General features: G+C 37.9%; 1 long non-coding RNA gene across 1 annotated transcript in view; it reads right to left on the bottom strand.

Moving 5' to 3' along the window:
- Positions 1 to 20262: 20262 nt before the first annotated feature.
- The window catches only part of LOC135450385 (uncharacterized), a 32501-nt gene continuing 27468 nt past the window's right edge, over positions 20263 to 25295 (bottom strand). Inside the window, exon 3 of the long non-coding RNA XR_010441060.1 lies at positions 20263 to 20627. This is a non-coding gene — a long non-coding RNA (uncharacterized LOC135450385). The remainder of the gene's footprint in view (positions 20628 to 25295) is intronic.

Genomic DNA, 25295 nt, shown 5'->3' with positions numbered 1-25295 from the left:
CCTCCTGGCCCAGAAGATGCCAAAATGACTTGATGATTTATTTATGTGGAGCTTGGCAGACCATAGTCCAGATTGTGGCTGAGGCTGAATTTTATGAGCATCCCCCCTAGTGAGTATATTTAAAAATTAAAAAAAAAAAAAAAAGAGAGAGAAGAAAAAAAGGTCTTTATAGATCTTGGCATAAGAACCAAGCAAATATTAACAGGAAGAAGAATGGCTAAGAAGTGAGTTTTAGGACAGAATATAAATATTCATCTATAAATAATATTTTGTGTTTAGAGAATTAGAATGTTCTCTTCATCTTCAAAAAATTAGAAAAGTGAAGTAGGTATTTCTCATCTCAGCAGAAGCTAATGTTTGGTCTGTAATTTTTTTAGCCATACACCACTTGGCATTTTGTTCTGGGAACTGACTTTTTTTCGCACAGAAAGATGGATGTCTCATTGTCATTCCAGACCATACAAGCGGCATGTTGGTGCAATGATGTAAGAAAGCAATTTTCTGCCCTATTTTATTGATTTATAGTATTTTAGTAAAGTGATAAAAACTTAATGCTAGGGATAAAAAGGAGTCTCATCTGATGTAGAGGCAGTAGAAGAGAATAGAGAATGAGGAAGATCTGGCATTAATACATATTGGTCACGTTTTCTCAGGCCTCTCCTCTACTAGATCATTAATTAAGTTATAAAAACTGTGTCTAAACTTTTTTGACTGAGATGTTTTCTAGGCATTGATCCCTTCTTTCAAGGCACAGGTTGGTGCAGGATTCTGGCTTCTTGAAGCATGCACATGCTCAAGCACAGGAAAATCCCAAAGGCCACAGCAGCCAGGACAACTGTCAACAGTCCTGACTCTTTTGGGCTGGGAGCCTCAGTGCTGGGAAAATACATTTGGGGCCACTTTTGCACAGTGAGAATCAGCAATAAGCAAGAATGTAACTCCAGAGCATTCCATCTGCTTCACTGCAGCTCCTTGGGCAGCTTGTCCAAGGAGTGTTACAAAACCCTGGGCTAAGTTCTGTACATATTTGCTTGCTGCAGGGGAACTCCTGAAGAGGACAAGCACTGAGACACAAACTCCTACATGCTTAGGTAAACCTTCTCTTGGGATACTCTCCTGTCCTGGTGGCTCAGCATAGGGGCTCGTTATACCCATGCAAGGACAACAACTTTGATCCTGTCTCCTTTCCCAGCACCAGGAAACAAGGTCCCTCAAGTCTAGATCCATAAAAACTGGGCTTGTAACAATTTATAGGCAGGCCAAATTGTGTTGGAAATAAATTCAGCTAAAAACTATATTATACACTGTTCTAGGATCTTGTATACAAGTGAATATATGTAGGATGTCAGTAAATGGAAGCTGGAGTATGCCAGGAAGAAGCATTTTCATTCACAGTGGCATCCCCCACTTTTCTCCAAACAATACAGGGAATATTACTGAAGGCCCCTAAATGGTAGTTCAAAGGAAATTCAAATGTATTCAGGACATTCTTTATGCTGTTCATAAATCAAGGTCAACAGGAAAATATTAACAGTGGCTACACATACATTTTCAGTTTGTTTGGGGTTTTTTTAGTTACGTTGGAGAACTCCTCACACTGCTAGTGTAACGAGAGAAGGGTATTTTACAGCCAAGCACCAAACTAACCTTCTGAAGTGAGGTATAGTCTAATTCACTAAGTGAAATATTTATTTGCCCTTGAAAAGAGACTGGGTAAGCTGTATACACCACGAGTATATTCAGGACTGGGATTCCCATGTGAAAGAAAGGGAATGTCAGGATGACAGCCCAGTGCAGACCCATCATACAGGATTAAAGCTCCCACTAGGAAAATGCTTGATGGATCTTAATCCTGCTTGGAAGTTCTAAGCTGATCCACCAAAAGCCCTGATACACTTCTGACCACAGTGATTTCTAAAGGCTATACTTGGAGAGGTAAGAGTATATATTTATTGCTAAAAATTTCAGAGGATTGAAAATTATGTCAAAATTTTTGGTAAAGAAGGCACTGTGTGGAATGCACACAGCTGCTATTGCTGCTAGGGATGCATATTTAAAAGCCAGAAGAAAACAGCAATTGGCATATTTGATTTCACAGAACAAACTGCCAGAGCCTTTACCTTTGGAGAACTGCACTGTATAAATCCAGACATTGACACCAGGGTGAGAAACACTGAAAACAAAATGAGTGTTACTTTAACTTCAACCTCAACATTTTATATCATATTTTCACTCTGTTATGTATTGAAACCAGTCCTTGCATTTGACTCAATTCTGTGTCTTTTAATGACACAAAAACTCAGTCAGGACTTATTGTATGTATATTTTTAATTAGTTTAGTAAGGAGATCTACTGCTTATATTTGATTTTTTTAAAATTAACTGTGAAAATTTCTGCACAAGAGTGATACTGTGCACATTGATATATGTGTTTCTCTGTGTTGTGGGATATATTGGAGACAGGAGTGTCACTGGAAAAGCATGCCTAAATAGTGTGGCATATGTTGCTGGAGCACTGATGGGAGCTGGTTATGTATAATGCAATTTATTCTTTGTATTCTAGCAAGCAACTCAGGCTGGTACTAAAGAAAATCATGTGAGGACATGTCATACCATCTCCCTAGTAGTTTTTTGTTACACTGTGGATGTGTACACTTTATTGCTTATGCAAAAAGTCACATCTTGTCATCTCTGGTGACTTGCATTCTCTGGCCACAGAACCAATACTTAGTTGACCATGGTTTATGCATGATTTTGACTGCTATGAGATGCCTTAGCCACAGCCTTCTTCAAATCCCACTCAAGAGTTTTTGCTGTTTCACCAAACTTGTGTCTGTCTTGTACAAAATTCATAACATATAAGAGTGGCAGTAAATCCAGGATGTCTAATTCATTTCAGAAGTCCCTACAGAGCAACAGGATGAAGTCTATTCAGCGTAATATTAGTGAAGACTATTCATGTAATATCAAGCTTGATTTTGATGAGGGAAAAATGGAGGTGCAGCTGTTCATGTAAACAAATTTTACCTTTGTCTCTATAATAACTTTTCTACTGATAACATAAAAATAAGAGTTGCCTATAGAAAGCAATGCACAGCTCTGGCAGGCTTGGATCCACATACCCTGCTGAGACACCATCCATGTTCTAACTGGCAATTGTTGCGAGCAGGGAGTAAGAGAAAAATTGTCGGGCAACTTCAATTTGCACAGGTGTCCTGGAATAATTACGCAGCTACCAAACAATAGCATGGGAAGTTTAACACAATTTACTCTGTAATCACCATTGCTCCCAGTGAAGTTACTCTGCGGATCACTATGTAATAGCAGGCATTATTTCACAGTAACTATGCAAGGACTCAAGTCAACAGAGTACACTGCACAAGCAGAGCCAATCATTGGAAGTTAGAGGTCTGTGTTCCAAGGAGTGACATGAATTTTATTAGATCAGTGATTTTCAGATTCTTATTAATAACCTCAGAGATTTGGAGAAGAGCTACAACACTGCTAGAGGAGCTAAGGAAGAAGCTCTCATGTCTGCGCAAGGAGATCTGAAGCACAGAGGCATTGGCTGTCATGGGTACATTTATAAGCCTTTCACCAGTCCCACTGCACAAGGCAATGCAGAAAGCTGAGCATTCTTGTGCTCCCTCAGGGCAGACACTCAAATTTTGTTTGGACTGGAGGAAGATTTTTAAGCCCTTATCTTGTGCAGCTAGCACAACCAGCTTCAGATCTACAAAGCAACAGACTCTGCACTCTGCTTATAAATGCACTGACTCGTGCTCCAGACACCAAGGACATGAATACAATGTGACAAAGAAAATGAGAGAGATTACTCAGCCATTCAAGCACTGTGACTTGCAGTCCTGCACACTGAGGTGTACTTTCAAACATTTGTGGACAAATAAAGCATTAAAACTATGAGAGAATAAGGAGAAAAAAATAGGAGATATAAGAAATAGGAGATACTGTGTTTCTATCCATATGTTTTCTTATGAATAGGTAATTTTTATCTGTGCTACACTCAATCAAATGTTTATAAGACTGTCTGGTTTTAAAGATGCCTTCTAAAAATATATTTCTCTAAAAAATATTGCTCTACAGTTAATGTAACAGAGAACAATATTTTGATTAATGCCTTCCCATTAGTGCATGGACAAACTAGATTGTGCTACAGGATTATGGGCTGAGTTGGTAACACAAGAGAAAAAATGCTCAAAACTGGAGTAACAACAATTATGGTTCATGGGGGACATCACTAGAGACAGCTGAGAGACAATATTATGCACTGGAGTTCCCAAATATTTACTAATATCTAATTGTTTATGTATAGTTAAATTTTTCAATTAATCTGTTATCATACTTTCATTTCTGTTGAATTTCAGCACTAAAGTAGTGACATCTCTTCTTGTTAAAACATTCACAGAAATAATCCACACTGAGAAACTGAACTTTGAGTTTCAGATACTGATCATTCAGGACCATCTGCTCACAGTCTGTGGGGCAGGAAGTTGCTGAAGTAATTTGACAAAAATTCAGTTAGCAATTAAATTTGTGAAAATCTCAAGACAATTGGCAACAACCTGCAAGCTGCCAAACACGGCAGCTTAACAAAATAAATAAATAGATAATATTTTTGGAGCTGTTTGACTGCAGCAGGAATGGACCCAACACAATGACCCAGGGGGTCCCTGAGTATCAAATGTCCCGATCATCCTGAATTATGAGCTCTGTTTTGTATGCAACAGCACACAAAGCTGTATTTTAAAATGCTTCTCTTAATCTTCTGCAAGGGAAGCGTCTGCCAGAGCATCTAAAACAAATGGTTCTAAATCTTGCCTGATTAGACTCAACCCCACTTGCAACCTACCTCCCCCCTACGTTGGTCTATTACTGTTTAAATCTGTGTACATTATTCTCATTCCTGGAAAGATGCAGTAATGCTTCATGATGCTCTTTCTACTCTAATGCTGCATAGCAGTTGCTTTCTTTAGGCCTCAGCTCTTACCTACATCTGTGCTTACTGAAGTGAGACTTTAATTTGCTACACCACGCCAAGGTATTAATAGACAATTATTTATTGCAAATCTGAACCATTTATACTGTTTACTGGCTGACACAATGTAAAATTTTGATCCAAATGTTAATGTGTCCATGACATTGCATAATTCTATTCCACAGCAAGGTTTATTTCTTTCCTCAATGAATCGAACTTGCAATTTGAGGAAATAGAGTTTTTAATGGATGAATGATTTACAGTCTCAAACTTATAAGACTGCTTACTTATACAAATAAGTGAAAATGTCTAATTCAAATAGCACAGCAAACTAGAAAAATTTAGGATTTTACTGGAGGCAAAACTGAGGGAGAAAAAAATAGAAATAAGTTGCAAAGTACTGAAAGGAAAATTTAATAAATCTTATGTTAGTCATTTGAAGGCAATTATAGTTTTAAGCAGGCATCTTTGAGACCCGACAGTCTTATAAGCATTCGGTTGAGTAGAGCACAGATAAAAAATACCTATTCATAAAGAGTCATATGGATAGAAAAGCACTTTAAAGCCTCCAAATGTCTGGTGAAATTACCTTTACAAATATTTTTTTGCAGTGGGGTAAAAACCCCAAAACAAGAAAAAGAGCTTTACAGATAGACAAATTTCATAGTACAGAAGACATAGTTTCAAGTGTTTATCTGCTTGAGTTTGGATATCATGCTTTTAATGCCATCTAGACATGGAATCTTCTCTAACTGATACTTGTAAGAATCTTCAAAATACAGATGTTTGAATTAAAGTAATATTTTTCTAATGAACTTTGATATTAAGTTAATCTTTTCCCGTTGTTATGGCATAAGGCAGCTTTAATTAAATCTCTACCATAGTAAAGCAATAATACCCAGAACCTGTGGTCAACTCAGCTTATAAAAGACATTCAAAGTCTTTGTAATATTTCAGCTTATATGGACAGGATTACACTGGAAGGAGCTCTACCAGACAGAGTGAGCCTCATTCAGTACCAGAACACCTGGAAGGTGTCCAAGCAAAGATTTCATCTAGGGTACAACAGAACAGTTCCATTCCCCATTCCCCGACTGAATTATCTCTTTTTTTTTTTTTTTTTTTTTTTTTTTTTTTGCTGGCTGGTTTTGTTTTGTTTTTTCAGATTTTTCAAGCCCATAAAGGACCCCAGATACCATTCCAGGATATCAGAAAGACGAATAATTACACTAGACGAGTACTGGATTTATTATGCTGGCACAGATTTGTGGCTGACAAGCTGAGACTTCATGGAAGCAATGGTAAAGGTAAGAGGTAGGGGGATGCATTTCTATACATTACAGCAGGATAAAACTAGCCAGCGTGACTTTGCCCACTGTATAAAAGAAAATGGACACTCTGCACAGTTCTGAGATCCATGAAATAAGTGAAAATAGGATCACGCCTGTACATCACAAACAAGTGTTGAAATATTTTTTTATTGATAGTGATTTTTTTTGCACCTATAGTGAAAAAATCAAACTGAAGTGGAAAAACATCTAAATTACTTCCTTTTCCATTACTAATTTAAGAAGAAAGAATATTTAGTTGTGATTCCATGTCTGAATGGCCTCATGAACATAAGCATTGCATGTGGAACTTTTAAAAAGCTGAACACCCAGGCAAGGCACAACAGTAGTTGCAAGGCTGCTCACACACCAGTTGCTTCTTTGAAGTTCTTTAGAAAACAAATATAAGAACAGTTATTTTGAGGCTTATTAAAGTACTTTGTAAAATATGACACAGGAACTAACACACAAAGACAATGCCACTGTGAGGCTGAAAGAAATGAAGAATAAGAAGGATTTTGTTTACCATCCCTCCCTCCAAGTACAGCAATCAGAGCTGTCCCAAACAGTCTCTGCTCCTGCTGTGAATTAGACAACTTTTTCTTTTTGCTTATCATGCATTGACGTTCAGATATCTTTTTGAGCTACCAGGATACGCTGTTGATGCATATTAATGACAGGATGTAATTTTTACTATTATTGTTCTGTAATATAGAATATGTCTAACTACATTTTCTTTATTATTCATAATACACAATGAGAGAAGACACCAGAATGGCTCTTTTGGAGGCTTCACATGCTAGGCTGCAAATGTGTATTAACAATAGTACACATTTATGTGTTATGGTTTCATAAAATGCATTTGCATAATATGAAATCATAATCCCAAATGTATAGTAAAAACCCTATGAAAAATAGTTACTTCTCATATACTACACAATGGCTGATTTTAATCTTCACTGTCTCAGATGTGGAACCAGTTATTAGGGATTTTTCTTTAATGGGAAAAATGCCTAGCCCATCCTACAGAATTAAGTCTTGTAAAATGAACCAATCAAACAAGAACCTTCTGTAAAATGGAAAAGATGGTTTGGTAGTAATTTGCATTCACACTTCATTTAATATACTTCCAGGCTGAGATGTTACTTTCAATATCAAAGCAGAGACTGAAATAAACAGGCAATGCTGGCTGGTCTGGCTGCACAGCACTCCAGGGGCCTATGAATGCAAAAATGTGCAGTGGGGGCCGAGTAGAAATTAGCTCCGAGCAAAAGTCACTGCACCAGGAAACCAGCTCAGAGGGAACCTTTGCAGGAGTGGGATGCTTTCAAATTCCACTGTCCAATGAATCCCAGGGCAGTTTTCTCCTAGTTTGATTGCAGAGATGGGTAAGTTTGTTTCAGTGTTACTTCCACTTAACTGCAGCCACTTGTAGGAAAAGATTGACTACCTGGACATAATTCCCAGTGTCATAACTGCAGGTGTATGTATGCCACAGCTACAGTTTCCATGAGAGAAAACAATGATTTCTACTTTTCCTTAGAAAGAATCATGGTATTTTTCACCTTGATTGGCTACTGTACTATTTATTTAGACAATTTGACTTTGAGCTGCTTTTTTCTACATATACATTATCAAATGATTAATGGCTAATTAGCATTTCACTAATGGAAAATAAATGTAGATATGAGCGTGTGCCATTATGTTTCCCTTTTTAGTTCAAATTATCACATTTGCATTTTTATCAATAAAAATCTATGAGTTTTCTTTTTGCTAAGCCAAATGAACAGTCTTAATTATATTTAAGGCTCCAGCCCTTCAACAGATATTGTCTGGTACCCTGCTGCACCCACACCTGTCTATCACACCTTGCCAAGTTCCCTTCCTTTCCTTAAAGCATCATTTCTTGGTATATAGAAAATCTCAGTACTCAGTTATGTACCAGAATTTTTGAGCTCTGACTCTAAGGTCTATGGTGACTTGTTCAGACACTTGGCTCTTCACAGATGAAGGTATTTGGAATTATGGAGATGAACTGTTTGATGGGGTGAAGATTGTCATTAACAATTTTACAGAACAAGTGGCTTGAAAGCTAAAGGAGATGGAGGCCTTCAGGAAAAGGAGACTCAGAGGCGACCTTATCACTCTCTGCTTGAACTTCCTGAAAGGTGGCTGCAGTCAGGTGGGGTTGGTCTCCTTCTCCAGGCAGCAACTGACAGAACCAGAGGACACAGTCTTAAGCTGCACCAAGGGAAATATAGATTGGATATTAGGAAAAAGTTTTTTATGGAAAGAGTGATAAAGTACTGGAATTGTCTGCCCAGGGAGGTGGTGGAGTCACCATCCCTGGATGTGTTTCAGAGAAGACTGGAAGTGCCACCGTTCAGCTAAAGTCTTAGGGCTGGGTTGGACTCAGTGATCTTGAAGGTCTCTTCCAACCTAGTCATTCTGTAAATATGAAGGCTATTTGGGTTTTGTTTTTGAGACTTTTACTGATTTACAAACCACCAGAAAAACACATACTTTGGCTGTGAAGAATCACAGCTTGTGTAGTCACAATCCAGTACTCTCAATTTCAGCTGAGACTGAAAACAGAAAAATAAACGCTTCCTACAACCATGTATGATAAAGAGAGTTATTATTTCCATTCACCTGTCCTTTATATCAACACAGACAGCTAATCCAGGTGAATCTACCTACATTTGTCATTGCCAGTGAACTAAAACCATAGAGAATTTACACTAAGGAACATAATTCCACCTTTTAAAGCTTCATTATGTTATAATTTATTTATCTGGAAAGTGGGATTTTCAGACATGACTATAAGTGCCATGCTGTGGCTACTAGTAATCAATGACTTAAGGAAGTCAGGAGAAAGGGGAGAATGCATTTAACAGTGATTTTTTTTTGTTTGTTTATGATGGTGTGTTTGCACTGCTCACGAGAGATGAGCCAGGCAATTTTCTCAAGCAGTCTACTGTTATCTCCTTGTCATATGCAGCAGATTATAGACAGAGAGCAATTTCCAGCACTGGAAATGACAGCTGTGTAACTCAAATATTTATCTAAAATAATACTTACAAATCTCCCCTTCCCTCAAATTATCTGTTGCCTTGTTTGAGGATGGATCAAAACCAACACTGCCCAGCTCCTGGGCACCTCCACATGAAGGTTTGATCCAGGTTTTCACAGCTGAAATGAGTGGTACCAGTGAAATGGCAGCAGCCAGAGTGCGCAGTACCAGTGTGTGGGAAACTTTGCCGTTTCCCAGGCTGAGAAAGGACAAATGCCACCCCTTGCTACGATCACTCGAGGATCTACACTGCCTGAGCTCTATCTAGAAGCACTACCTAACACAACTATTGCTCCCAAGTGACACTTAGACATGTTTCTTCAAAGGATAATATTCTATCCAACTCCTGCTCCACAGAGGAGACAGAGCTTTAAAGATGAAGGGAGGAGGGATGGTGTTATGCTGCATTCAAATAACCTTACTCTGGTCTTGATGTTGCATAGGGAGAAAACATTAGGCGAAGGGGGTGCAAAAAAATGTGATTTAAATAGTTTTAAAAAAGCCTGGGAGAGAAAAGCAGTTCATTTTTTTCATTTCTGCTGACACTGACATCAAGACTGGAATCTCTCTCACACATATCAGAAACACCGAAACTTGTGTATTTTGTCGTAGGGCATCTAACTTGGTGCTGAATGTTTCCCATCATGTTTCCACCGTGATTAAGTTAAGGTGGGATTTTCTTTCTACCCACCATTGCTAGAATTGCAGCAGTGAGGGTAATTCTGGTCTGCCTTAATGACATGCAGCCATTCTGAAACCAGCAGAGTTTACAGGAAAGTAGAATTAAGCTACACAGAAGACAACAGCATTGCAAATCTGACATACTCCAAACATATTGCAAAATTTTTAGTTTGAAATACCAGGCTTCTTTTTGCACACGAAAGCCATGGGAGTAATTACTGTCACTTGGACTTCCAACCCCCTCATTTGTAGGCCCAAGCAGGTAGTTAGATGTCTAAGTAACAATAACCAAGACCACATATTGCTGGCATGAAAGAGATTTTTAAAAAAGCAGCCCATTAAGATATGTGACAAAGACTCAAAAGGAAGGAGATGATTAAAAACGGCAGACAATGAAGAAGAAACTAGAAATGGGTGTAGTTTTCTATAACTTCAAGCTCAAGTTCAGTTTTTTTAATGGCAATAATTTACAAGAAGAAACAAGTGGAAACGTGACATAAAGAAGTAAATTTGTTCCTAAAATAGCAAATGAACTTTGTAACAAAGTACAGTTGAGAGGTATATTGCTACCTTTAAATATTAAGCTATTCCTGTAAGGTGCTTTTTTAAGGCACAACATAATTTTTTTTTCTTTCTCATTTTAGTACAACTAATAAAAGTAAGATACTAGAGAGACATCATTACTTGGAGGAGTAAGATCTCCTACTCTCAACCAAAGAGAACCAAGCCTGAACTGCTGCTGTACCTGATATCAGCAAGTCATCATTTATTTAGTTATTTTTAACCACGTGGGGTGAAAAGCAGTGACCTGCTTTTCAGGTGAGACTGATAAACATGTGAACTCTGCATGTGTATATTGTTTCTGGCAAAAATAAATAGCTGGCAGTAACCGAACTCTCTCTTCATTGAAAGAATGCTATAGGGCTGGATATAGCCCCTGCAATAGTGCAATAAAATGAGATGAGCTTAACACTACCAGATGGTACCCTGTACAGTGCCTGAAATAAAATGGAGAATTAGGGTGCCCTAAGGTGTGCACAGGAAAGGCATTTACATGAAATAAATGGGCCTCAGACCTAGATGATGCTCAAGCATGCTACACAGGAGACAGATAGTACATCTGGTGAACAGATTTTATCACACACTGGAAAGCTATAAAGCATGCTGTTGAATTTCAGATCTGGGCTTCACAATGACATTTTACCTGTGTTGGTATTCAGTGCTGTTTATTTTTAAAGGTGCTGTAATCTCAATGATGTGTTTTAAAAGCCTTCTTAACATTGTTTTCTGATGTGCCCCATTTTTTTTGGACAGATTGATGTAACATGATGCTTTTTCATGGATAAAATACAAACTACTTTGGCTGTAGATGATCATGTTTTTATTTAATATATCACATTCCTGATGTGATTTTAGTAACATGGTTATACTTGTCAGCACTCACTGCTTGGGAGAAAGCCAGTATGTTTTTAAAGTTAACTCCCACTTCTCCGTTTCATTGCAAGGTCTCACTCTCTATAAACCAGCACAAATTCCTTCAGGTTTAAAGCAGATATATCAAATTAAGGGCGGAAATCTACTAGAGTGAATCAAATCAAAGCAATATTTTACTCTTATCTCTAGATGAAACTTCTCTTGGTTTTTAAAAATTCCTGCTGTATTTGACATTAAGATCCTTTTAAGTTTATATTTATCATAACAGGAATCAAACTGTTCAAGGTGCTAATGAGAGCTACATTCGGTCTGTGGCGCTGTGATTTTTTTAATGGGGAAGTAATTTAGAGCTTTCTTCAGACTTCACTGTTTTTGCTCTCTCTCTCTGTAATTACTCTCCTTTCACCTCTCTCATATAAAGCTATCCAGGGGAGCAAGAAATGCTACCGAACTTGCATAGAAGAAAAAATTTGTGAGACTGTAAGGTGAATATTCCTGACAGAAAGATCTATGGGCTGTGAAATAGTGTCTCTACAGAGACAGTGAAAGCTCCATTCCCTTGAGACATCTAAAATTAGAAGAAACAAAGCACTATTACACACTAAGGATATAATCCTGTTCTAGCCCCTGTGAACAGACTAAATATTTCTAATGTTTGGAACTCTGTATAGTGTTACTGCTCATAACGCAAAACTACAATTTAATAATGTTAAGGGTTTGACTTGAGGCTTACTTATGCAAGAAAATGTACTCATATTACCAGAGTGGTATAATTATATCATCATAGTTCTATCAGTATGATCAGTATATCTCAGTGCTACCTGTCTAATAAGTGCCTTCTTTGAGTTATTGTACACCAATTCTAGAAATTCTGAAAGCCACAGAAGTACAATAACATGAGCAAATTTTCCACACTAAGCTCACATTCCCATCTGCTGGGAAGGTGGGAATCTCTTAATTATTCAGTTCTAGTCGAAGAAAAAATGCACAAATAAAGGCATAATGTACCAAACTCACACTGAAGTTTACTGTCAGCTCTATGTGCCACAGAAGATGGATACTGATAGCAAAAGGAAAGTGTCACTTAAAATTCACAACAGCAGCCTCACTTGCAAAGTGCAAGCAAAACTACCTTGTGTTCAAAGCAAGGACAAAATCACTCTATTTTTTACTTATGTCTGAACAGTCTTAAAACAGGGCTGCTTCTAAACTGCTCTTCAACTATTTGAAATTTTTTTGCTATTATTATTGTAAGTTTGTATCAAAAGACAGAAAGAGATGGAAAAGGTTTATGAGATTTTGTCTGAAGTAAATGAGTTACTTTACTGGAGTCCTTTCTCTGAGAGTATGTCTACTGCATAAAATTATGCAAAACTTCTGGTCCATAATTTGAAGCCATACACAACAGCATTTTGAGAAGACCACTTGGGAGTTTTATTAGTTCTAGGGAATTTACCACAGCCACTAACAAGATGAAGGAGGATCTTGGAATACTTTCATAATTCAGCTAAAATTGTGGTGCCAACTTTGAGTTTTGGGTATCAGAGTAAGCAAATTTTGAAGATTAACAAAGGGTTATAAAATATATACAATGACAAGTCATGAGATAGAGGGGTGCCATGGGCACCACTCTGTGTACAGCTAGCACTGCCAAATAGTGCCTTTCAACCAGCAGTTATTCAAGAGCTCTGCATTTCATCAAGTGACAGTCCTAAATGGATCTGAAACAGGTGACAGAATAGGAACTGTTCTTTAACTTTAAGCAAGAAAGGAAGTGATGAAGAAAATAAATGCAGGGAAGGGGAAGATAAAAAGAAAGGAAGGAAAAGATCCTTAGATTGTACAACTACCCACCTGGTCAGCTGCATAGCTTTGCAAATCCCTCCTCTCAAACACATACAGCCCCTACCCAGAGAGGAGCCTCATATGCCAGAGTTCCTGTTGTGTAGCTTCAGTCTACAAAACTTCTTTCCTCTCCTCAGCATTGGTACAGCCACAGAAATCATGGAGGAACAAGAGTAAGCTCTCCCAGAAAGAGAGCATGGGTGTAGATGGCTCCTTCATAACGAGCTGCCTCTAATACTGGCTCTGGGCTGATTTGACTGAGGACTCCAACCAAAGACAGAGGGAAAACCCTCCTGTAGTGTAAATTATGTGAGCTTCAATACACACAGTGGTACTCTGCCAGCTTACAACTATTAAAGATCTTGTCCTCAGGGCAAGCCTCCCAGCTCACTGAAGGCTAAGGATGGGATTCAGGTGGATACAGGATCCTGTTGCCATTGCAAGCATCCAGGTTCAAAGTTTAGATCCTCTGCTGCCCGCATCCTCCCACAGCATCCTAGACATCAATCTCAGGGCACCTGAGCTTTGAGGCTTTCCTGTGCCTAAAGTTAGGCACTACATGTTCACGTTGATCAGACTCAACCATTCCTGTGCCAAAGCCCCACAGTGTCTCCAGCACCAGGACTACCCCAGGCTCCTGCAGCTTCATCCAGCATCCAGGGAACATCATGATGCATGCAGCTGAGGCTGTACAAGCAGGAGGAACAGGTGATGGCAATAGCTGTCACACCCATCCTGAGACTGGCACACACATCCAGCCTTTGCGTTGGGGATTTTCATTTTCTCAGGTGCTTAGGTAACACAAACTGCTCAGCATTTGAGGGCTGAGCTGTGCTGCCAAGACAAGTCTGAGCCTGTTATGTTTTTCCTGCTTCTTGAACAGTGAACTGCAGTCAGCTGTGCATGCAGTGCCAAATTGAGCCTGGGATGATGACTCTCTGGGTCACTTTACATTTTGTGTGGGCCTGTGAGATCCAACTGATTAGTGGCAGTTGATGACAGTGAACACAAAAGGAAATAATGATAAGTGCAATTAATTCCTGTAGAAATTAATGCAACTATTCAAAGAATTTTTTCAGTCATTTTTCATTCACACCTTCTTGCCTGGTACAGCTCTGCTGTGAGTGTAATTTTTAAATTTATGTGATTCATTTTTATATGATTTAAATATAGTGTAGTTCACTCAGCAAAAACATTATTCTGTAAATGTTCTTTGCCAAAAGACTAAGCACTAAAATGAGTTTATTGCTAAATAAACATCCCAAGTTGGCTTAAGCACAATATTAACAAACTTGCAAAACTATTTTTTTGGGTGGGTATTAGTCATGATGGAATAATGCAAATAAATGAAATACCAATCCAAAGAATTTCTATGCATTCATGGGAGCACCAATTAGTGTTACAAAGAATGGGCCAACTTTTAGTAAGATTACAGTAAATAAGAATCACTTCACTGTGGTACTGATGTTTAAAATATATCCTTTAGGAACTTCATGTCTATAAGTTTTGAATCCACAACATGAAATATAATAGAAATATCTAGAAGGAAAGCAGAGGTAAATGGGCATTGGATTGCCTTGTCGCTGAATAGAAGTGGGAACTGAACATACTCTTCTTTATTTGGCCTCACAGAGCATTAAAGGAGAGCACTTTTCTGAAAATATGTTTACATATTTCTTACAAATCATGATTAACCTATAGAAATGCAATGTGACAATATGGCAAAAGGAAATAAATGTGTATTGCTTACTTTCTGCATGATTAATGCTTCTTTCCATCAGACACATACATTTCATTTTATTAAAGATCACATTTCTGATTGCAAGAACTTGATCATAAATAAAGCATGCAAGTGGAAGTTGGAAATCTTTTAATATTAATGACAAGAAAAATGGATTTATTGAATAGTCACCTGCAGTTCATACATACATAAGCACATAAAATGATAACCCAGCAGAGGTACCATCTCCAACTTGGGAGAAGAGATTCTGCTTTTTTGAATAGCTTAATAATAATAGCACTGCATTTAGAGAAAATTATTTCTGTCTTCTGTGTCTAAGAAGAACAGAATAACAGCCATTTATCAGCTACTTTCTCCCTTGTCACTTTAGCTAAGAACTATAAAGTTTGTCTTTACTTGTTCAAAACTCAATCCAGCACTGGTGGACTTCAATGTAATAGTTTTGAACTCTTGTATTTTTTGCCATTTTGGAAATAAAAAAAAAAAAAAAAAAGGAGTTGCTAATGAATAAGGAAAAGACTAACAGCTATTCAAATAGAGTTTTTTTTTAAAGAGCTGACAGATGAGAAATACAGTGTATTATTGAAAACATAATAGGTCTGGAAAAAAAATAAAGGACCTAGCCATGACTATGATTTATCAAATGAATTATTTTTAAATAAATAATAGCACTTCAAAACATAAGTTGGATTTCTGCTCCCTACTTCTGTTCACACAAACTCCATAGAAGTTTAAAGACAAATCCACTGACTTTGAAAAGGTGCCCTCCAGACAAGGTTTCAGTGTTACAGCAGTCACACATGCAGCTATAAAAGGACAGGAGCTACCACAGAAAGCAGACAATAATTTTTGTGCTCAAACAACAATAATTAAATGGGAGATGATACATGCCTCATAACAATAGGAAATTACCTGAACAGCTCCTTGAAAACCTATTAAACTAATCTCTTACTTCCAAGACTTAAAAAGAAATTAATATAACCTTAATAAATGACATCTAATTAAAACTTTCAAAGGCCAATCATGTAACAATCATGTGAGGTAGTCATATGAACCCACAGAAAATAATTATCATCTAAATATTCTTAATTCCGATTAGGGAGATCAAGATCTCTGTGTTTCTGAGTGGGCGCTTGCTTATTGCAGACTACACTTCACAAGTTTACATCCCTGTTTAAAAACACTATCTCAAAGAATTAAAGTTGACAGATAGAATTAAAGTTGACAGAACTTATCACAGTTCCATCCAAAAGGAATATATTTCCCTAGGTTTAATTATGCAGATACATATCTTAAGCCAAGCCCACCCCCAAGCCCTTGTTTCTAGCAGTCTCCTTCTCTGGCTGGTGTTGACAGGACTGGATCCAGCAGCATTCTGCATGTTAGCAGCAGCATCCTGCATGTTAGCAGCCACCTCCACTGCCTGCTTCCGCTCAGTTCCCGTGCCAAGCACCATAACCAGGAGGCAAAAGAAGATATTTGCACATGTGCCTGCTTTCATAGGTGTGTTCCCACACACATGCATGACCAGATAATACAGACAGAGGGAAATAACTAATCTCTTATTTTATGCTGTGCCAGGAATTGGGGAACAGGTGCACTGAGGTGAGCTGACTGTATCTTACTGTACCTCTAGTGAATTAATCACTGCTCTCTCCATTTTCTTGTATTTTTAAACTAAGTTTCTGGTGCCAAATCTTCTTTTCTGCTTTAGATTGCTATACAGATATAGTCTCTAACGATTTTAATGACAATTATGGAATAAAGAACTCCCTGCTCACAACCCTCATTCCTGCCCCATCCTCTCCCTTGTGCTGACACAATTGTTTCTAGGGACACCCAGGAGCTGGCTCAAGAAACTGATTGAAAGCACTAAAAAAGTAGATAAAAACTAGGAATAGCTTAATCTGAATGTGCCCCCTACCTATTTTTCATATCTTTAAAAAGATTTGCATCAAAACAACTGCAGAGGCAGGTGTGGGTCAGGAAAAATCAGCTGAGGACAGAAACCCTCTGAACATCATTGCTGAAATAGAAGAATATGAAACTGCACAGTTAAACTGTACGAGGTATTTATTTGGCCAGTTAAAGTAGTAACACAGAGCTTGGGAGGTAAGGTTAAAGTCCTGTTTGCCATTAACTACAAAGCAATTCAGAGAGAGTTCAAGTCAATCTTCAAGTGTGCCAGTGGTGTTTGAAATGTATTCATTAAACAAAGCAACTGAAGGAACTGTAAATACATTTCAAGTAATTACTAATTTTAATGCTATTTTCTTTCAGAATTTTTCATGCTTATGGTGAATTTATTTGGTTTAAGGGCTGCAGTAGACTGTTTTACTTCACAGCTTTATTAATTATATGTTCTCACTGTAGTGCAATAAGATTTTTTGCAGGCTTTTTTCCCCCTCCAAAACAATTATTATTGTATGATAGAATTACCCATCTGAAACTAACTCTCTTTTGTGGGAGAAAATTTGCAATAAATTGTACTTCAAGATGAGAACCATCTACCCTTTAAAGAAGAATGAAAATAGTTATATGGAAATTTGGCAGAAAACAAAGGCTCTCCTAGAAAATCCTGGACTGCTAAGAAAATCCTTTGCTGTTTTCTTGTTTCTTCCAAAATTCTTCAAGATGGTTATTAAAAAATACAGACCAAATTCTTAGACAAGTTATTTTACAGTTAATTCACAATTTACTCAAAATTCTTGGCTCCATTAGAACAGCATATTTAGGATTTTTACCAAGCACTATTCAACAATAATTATTAATTACTTGGGTCTTATTTTTCAAAACCTAAATTTACATTTGGATACATTTTGAAATACCTAATATCCTCCTAGGATACCTCATAGTAGAGGCAGAATTCATGATAGCAAAAAAGAGGTGTCTAATAGGTCTGGTAAATATTTTAATTGCTTCAGAATACAGAAAAATAATTTAATGGTATTCAGATTCAATCTGGTTGAAATTCTCTCAGTGATAAAAACAGTAGCTAAAATTATCCCACATTTAGGGATCTCCAGGGTAATTTCTGTCAGAGGGAGGACTTTATAGAATTCAAAAAATCTTGTTCCAAACAACCAGGTTTATGAAGAATTAAGGCAAAATCAGCGGAATAAGAACAAATATTCTCTTTGCACACCTTCCCCTCAATTCCCTGCTCTGCTTCTGAGCTCTTCCTTAGTGCCTGCCTGCATCTCTTCTTATTTGCTGGTTGTCCTTTGCTAACATATCCACTTGTGAAACAATTCCCTGGCATCTGGATTTATGACTGGTGTCATGGCTATGGCTGAGTTTTCACTGGGTATTGCTATTTGGCCCAAATCTCAGCTTCTCTCTCTTTTTAAATGTCTGTCAATATCCATAGGTTGGTGTTGATTGTGTTAATGACTTCCAGGTTCACAAGAGGATGGTAAAGGTTCACAAAATTGAATTTTGACTCAAAGTTCCCATTCAGCTATTTTAGGATCTCATAAAGGGTAGTGCCCTGTCTTTATTCAGACAAATAACAAATCACACTTCCCTTCTCTGTTTATTAAATCTACAAGGATCTGAGATAGGGATCCAAAGCTGTCTTAGAGTTTCATATTGTCATGTATCACAGCAGCTTCAAAGTACTCGGGTTTAGAAAGCAGTTTCTGTTCTCATCTAGGAGCAAGTGGGCAGGAAGGAGGCAAGGCATGGAGTCTGATTTTTTGCCATTGTTGCTTGGAATTGGAAAACTCATGCTACAATTTTTTCTGTAATATGGCTAAGCCTAAAGACTTCATCTAATATTACATCCCAAGTTATATTATAAATATTATTTGATTTGTTATTTTTGGAGCCTGTATGACAGCATTGGCTTTCATTCCAGATTACATCTAAAATAAGAAAGAAAAAAAGGCAGACAGATTTCCTAACAAGCCATATCTGTTTATAATCAGCTGCCAAGAAACTGTAGCTTACAGTAGCTTAGAGAAATTGAGTGGTTTTTTCTATGGCTTATGAGTCCAGACCAACAGAGAATCTTGAGAAAATGGAGATCCATATATTTTGTAAAATTCATCTCTTGAAAATAAATCTTTGGCTTGAATTTATTTAGTGTTAAATGTAACACAGAATTATTTTTCTGGGACTAAAATCCTTAAAGAGGCATTCATGTAATATGCAACCAGAAACTGTTTTCATGTCTGTAACATCCCTTCTCCATCCATACAGCTCACAATCTACCAGTTACAAGGTCTTATTTGCTCCTATCTCTTGAAGACTCCAAGAGACGGACCAAGAGAGAGTCCCAACACACATCTGGCAATCACATGCTGCTGATGCTTCTGGACTGCTATCCCAGTTGTATCCTAGTGAAATATGACAAGTGATGCAGCTCTGGACAGTTCATGAAATAGATGAAGCAAACATATAATCTGATTCAAACTGTGGGCCCCAAATTTTCAGGCTTTTCACCAAAACTGTATTTAGGTCTAGAGATCCCAAAGCATATGCCATTAAAAAAAAAAAAAAAAGCTAAGTTCTCTGCTTGCCCAGTGTACCTGAAAATGGGGCATAATAAGTCCAGAAGAACTTCCACTACTAATAAGTATTTGGATACAGTTCTAATAGGTATAATAGTGTGTGATGCAGTCATCTAATAACAGAGGCTCAGATTAAACTCTTGACTTTCCTTATAAAATATATAACTGCAAACAAGTCAGGATGGCTCCTGATCTCCTTTTCTGGGATCTTTTTTGAGCCATAAAACTACTGCCCAGGTTGTTTAATAATAACAGCCAACAGCTGTGGAACAGATATGATACAAAAGATATATTGGTCATTTTGAGCAAATTAGCCTTCTCCACAAACTTAGAGAAAAAAATCTGAAAGGCACACACTCAAATGCAAAATTACAATCCCAGAGAGCAATACAGCATTAAGTCCTCAGCTAACAAAACTGTTCTAGATGGAAGAGACCTACTTTTACTCCTCCTTTAATATCAATCATCTTGACATGTAAAAACTACATTCATTAAAAAATAGCCTTTAGACTTTTTTACCAGTTTGTCACTGTAGTCTGCTTGCTGCTCCGCTCACTGAGTTTTAAGGGTTCTGAAAGGATCAGAGGAGAGAAAGCCAAACAGACAAGATGGATTTTCACTTTGTTCTTTTTATTCCCAGTAAATATTATTTTCAGTAAAAGAATATAACATAAATAAGATGCGCCAGGCCCAGTCCCTTTGAAGTTTTTACAGTTCTTACATCCTCACAAACTCACATCCCTCACAGAATAGGGAGAACATGTCAAAAAGTGATGCTGTGGGCTGGGTACCTTAACACCACATCTATCCTTGGCTTCTAAAACATACCTATGGGGCCATAGATGGTCAAGGAGTCTGAAGCTGCTCTGAGTTATGTCTGGGACTCATTCCAGAAAAGAAACTGCATAGTGACAAGAACTGTCTCTCTCCTTCCCAGCTAGGCCAGTGATTTCTCTGTTGCAGGCTTATTCTTCCTGAGACTCACGGACAAATCCCAGGCACACAAACACATCATGCTGTAAAGGAGAGACATTGTTATCCCTTGTAGAACCATCAGGCCACAGCAGCTTGAAGACTGCAGGTAGACTGTGCCCATTGCTTTCTGGAGTGACACAGGAGGAGGCTTACTCCTAAGAACACTACTTCTGAAATGAGCACTGTGCACTTGCAAATAAGATCAGTAGAGAATAGAACTAATGAGAGAAACGTCCACATTAAGTTTAATTTTTGTCAGTGGAAATTATTGTTCCAACAGAAATTAAGAATATTCTCAGGATTACAAAAAAAGGAAGATGAAAAACAGTACTGTCAGTCCCAGCCCTCTGAACACTGAAGATGTGAGGACCAACCTTGAATTAAATTTCACTCAGTGGAGTCAGAATAAAGAGCAGAGCACTACAGGATGTTCCCATCTCTCTTTTCTCCTCAGCAGTCAAGTGTGCCTGAGCTACCAATACTGTAGCAAGAGACTATGACTATAAACCAGCTTTGGAGAGAAAATAATCTTTAAAAGGAAATTCTCCTCCATATTGTCACTCTCATTCTTTTAATAGCCAATATCCGTGTTGTATAGCCTCTTTCTAATTTCTTCAAATTTCCATTTTAAATTATTAGGAGATATCTTTCTGCTTCTTTATTGACCAGTAATTATATCACAGTATTTATTTTTCTTCTTATTTTTGTAAACTAGTTGCAGCAATGGAAATGAAGCCTGACCAATATACTTTGTTTAGCAAGCATCAAGTCCCTCATTTGGCAACATTACCGAAGTGCCTACCACAAACTCTAAAGTAGCTGGGAGTTTAATTGATTCCTAGAAGTGCAATGAAAGTAGAGTAGATAAAAAATGACATTTGTTGCTGATGCAAATGAAAATGTTACAGCAAAGCCGCTGGGGAGAATACTGTACATGTTTACATTTCCCTGTACATGCTTACATTGTTTCTTCCAAGTTTTCCAGGCAAAGCTCACCTGGTTTTGCTCAAGGCCTGGAATGCAGTGAATTGTGCATGACACCTAATATTTATTCATGCCATTGTCAAGAACATCTTTGCAGCTCCTGCCAAAGTCTGTCATTGAATGTGTTTGTTCAGCTGCATGGCAAAACATAATACACGGTCATCATTTTTACTTCGTCACCTACTCAATATTTTTCTTCTCTGATTAAATTAACTCATAAATACTGTGCTTTTTATGCCAGAAAAAATCTTACTACATCCATTCAACTAACACCCATTTGTACATTTTTATGCTCTTGAACACTTAGCTACTTCCATAATTAGTTCTGAAACAATGGAAAAGTCAAATGCTCTAATTTACTGGGGAATCCAGAAAATCTAAACAAAATTCTAAAAGATAACATATTCAGGAAAAACTTTTTGCTAAGCTGAATTTCATCATTATTCACTGTCAACTGTAGAAAGAATGGAGAAAACACAACGATAGTAAAAGATTTGGTAAAAAAATGTTTAACACCTCTCTGCATTTCCACAGGAAACAACTGACTGTATTGGAGAAGGCTGACTGCAGCACAGGTGCCAAAGAATAGTGTTAGGCTGGCAGAGTAAATCCAGAGCATGTAAGGGAACCTGGTGTGACACTGCAGCTTCCAGCACAGTGATGAGCGGTGTATCACCCTAGATGTGCTGCTACCTAGGGGGGTAAAGCAGGGATATCCTTGTGCTGCTACCGAGGGGGGTAAAGCAGGGATATCCTTGTGCTGCAAAGAGATCTCCTGCCCTGGATGGCCCAGAAACCACAGCTTGCAGACATTGGACTTTGTGTCCGGGAATCAGCGGAAAATAAGATTCCCTTGGAAGGTCTCTGCCCTCTCTCTAGGCAGGTTTAATTTAAGAGGTGTTCCTCTTAAACCCATTCTTAAACATTTTCAGTGATGAAGACCCAACATCCCTTTCAAACAATCAGTTTTGCCATCTTCAGAGTCAGAAAATGTTTCCTATGGTCTACTATGAATTTGCCAGAGCAAATCTGTTTTATCTACCACAGAGAACAAATAATTCCTGTAAAAGGCTGCTGTAAATAAAATCAAAGGCTGGTGTCATGGTCCATCAGTCTTTTTTATTCTAGAGAAAGAAATACAATACACTTCTTCAAATTTTTCATACATGTCATGTTGTTGTGACCTGGTTATTCTCCCCTGGATTCTAACTACCTTTGTGCCTTCCTAGGAGTTTGGTGCCTCAAAACCTGACATGACACACAAGCTCAAGCCTTAAACAGGACTGAGATTGTTCAAGACAATGCCATGCAGCATGGTGTCAGACAGTTGGGATACCCGAGACCTATCATTTTCCCCCTTTACTCATGCCCTGTTACTCGGTTTTAAGAGGAAATGAAATCAGTTTGACATGGCTACTTACTGATAAATTCATATTCATCAAGTGGATGAATTTCACAAATTCATATTGGCTGCTACTTATTTCCATCTTATCTTTTGGGGCTTGAAAACTCATTATTAATTGTGGAAAAAACTTTGGAAAAATAGGCATCCAGAATTCTTTTTCTCTTACTCTTCCTTTCTGAAAGAACTGGGGTCACATTTGACTTTAAACTTCTAAAAATTTTTCTCATCAATCTTTCCTGCATTCTCCAAACAAATTTCAGGTGGCCAAGATGAGATTGATTCTGGGATAATTAAGAAGCATGTCAAGAAAATGAGAAAAGTGTTTCATGCCCTTATGTTGTCCTGGGCAAAGACTTTACCCTTTTTAGCTGGTATCAGTTACACTCGTCAGCTGCTACAGTTGATCCATTTAGTCAAGTCTGATCCAATAAAAAGCAGGAAATATTTCAGCTGTCACAGCATCATATATCCTTTTCTCTTGAGCTTGCTCCCTCATTGTCTAAGTTCAGGAGACTTTATCTTCCTGAAGACTATAATTTCACTTTTCCTGCTTTGCCTATTCCCTATCCTATACCTGTGAGTTCTGTCCCAGTCCCACCACCCAAGCACTGCTGCTCTCAGTGCTCCACAGTGGAACAGTGCCACATCTTATGCACATTCCTCAGACCTTGGCTTCTTACTGCTCACACAAAGGAAAGTATTGACCGTTTGCTCAGGCCCTTCCAGCGTCCAAGAAAACCAGAAACTACTTGACTGAGTGAAACAGGAGCTTAGTGAACCCAAAATTATCTGCCTGACAATGCCTCCCTGAGACACTACACTTTTCAGGATTTTAGAGACAAGGCTCAGTCACAGTGTGACCCTCCAACCACAGTGTATGGCACGTATGGAGGCAGCCTGGAAATGTGAGCAAAACAAAGGAAGTAATGTGGAATGGGCCCACAGCCAGCAAATTGAAAAAGGTGAGTTGTGACTTACCTAGTCCTGGCTGAGAGCTCTCATTAAGTCATAGGATTGAAAAGATATCTGACCAGAATAATGTACCTGATGAAGGCAAAATCTAAAATAAATCTGGCTCTGAATTAAAAGTCCAAGTATAAGGACTCTGCAGCTAAGCTGAATTACAATTAAAACAAGCCTGATCTTCACCGAGTTTTAAATGGAGTCCCTACACTTTCATTACTCAATACAACAGTGCTAAGGAAGGTGAATTCCCTGTTGTATTTGCTGTCCTCACTTCAAATAAGGCACAGATATTGTCAGATCTTAGAGGATGTCTGGGACCTGTTCAGCAAATCCAATAGATCCTTTACTGATATAGAAAGTAAGCATTTGAGAAAGTAAAAAAAAAAAAAAATTGGAAAACCATCCCTACAAAAACCCCATAAACCTCAACTCTTCTGGAAGACCGATTCACCTTCAGTTCTTCCCTTTTAACTAGCATAACCAAGAACTTGCTGATCAATGCCTTTACCAAGAGTTTGATAGTTAAAGCACATAGATTTCAGGCCTTGGAAGATTCTGCTACTTGATTATCAAAATTATCCTTTGCTTGAACTTCCAGATTTAATGCTTTGTGGGACACTCTAGATGTCTTCTTTATCACCATGCACACATTTGGAGCTCAATTGTGGATATCTGAGCACACAATATCCTTGCTTGCTTTACCTGATTCTCCTTTCTGAAGGATCTATATACTTTATATCAATATTTCAGCCATACAAATTCTGCCACTAAGTCTCCGTTATTCCAGTTCAGCTGTAGTCATAATCAAATATTACAATTTCCAGTTTCCCTTGTTTATTCTTTATCTTTGACAGTGTGATTATTAATAATACTCATGAACTGTTTAGTTTATTTTTCTTTTGGCTTTTTTAGGAACTATTAAATGTACCTATCTACTACATGTAGTTTTTTACCCTCACGCAAGTTGGTGGTAATTATTTTAGTGTATGGAGTTCTGCCAGATCTCTCCTTAACTCTTAGATTAAAACCACTCTTTCCAGGCTAGCAAATGTTCAAAGGGTTTTTTTTCTTCTTTTACTGTGGGCTCAATATTTGCCCAGCAACTTACAGAATCTCACTAACAGTCAAGAAAACTAACATCCTTTCTAGTTATAAGGAAGCATAGCTGCATGTTCATCTTCAGGCTCTGGCTGGACTGTCAAATGTGAGGATTTACAGGAGTTCCACCTGAGTTTCTGGTCCCCATATCTCTGTCCCTGTTCCACAGATATTTTTATCTACCCAGCATCACTTCCAGCAGTATCTCTGTGACAAGAGAGGAGGATGCAACAGAAGAGATCAATGATGATGAGTT

Source organism: Zonotrichia leucophrys, chromosome 7 (assembly GCF_028769735.1).
Source record: "Zonotrichia leucophrys gambelii isolate GWCS_2022_RI chromosome 7, RI_Zleu_2.0, whole genome shotgun sequence".
In the NCBI taxonomy this organism is placed as follows: Eukaryota; Metazoa; Chordata; class Aves; order Passeriformes; family Passerellidae; genus Zonotrichia; species Zonotrichia leucophrys.
Note: the sequence above shows the minus strand (reverse complement) of the source record. Positions and strands in the feature narration are given on the sequence as shown.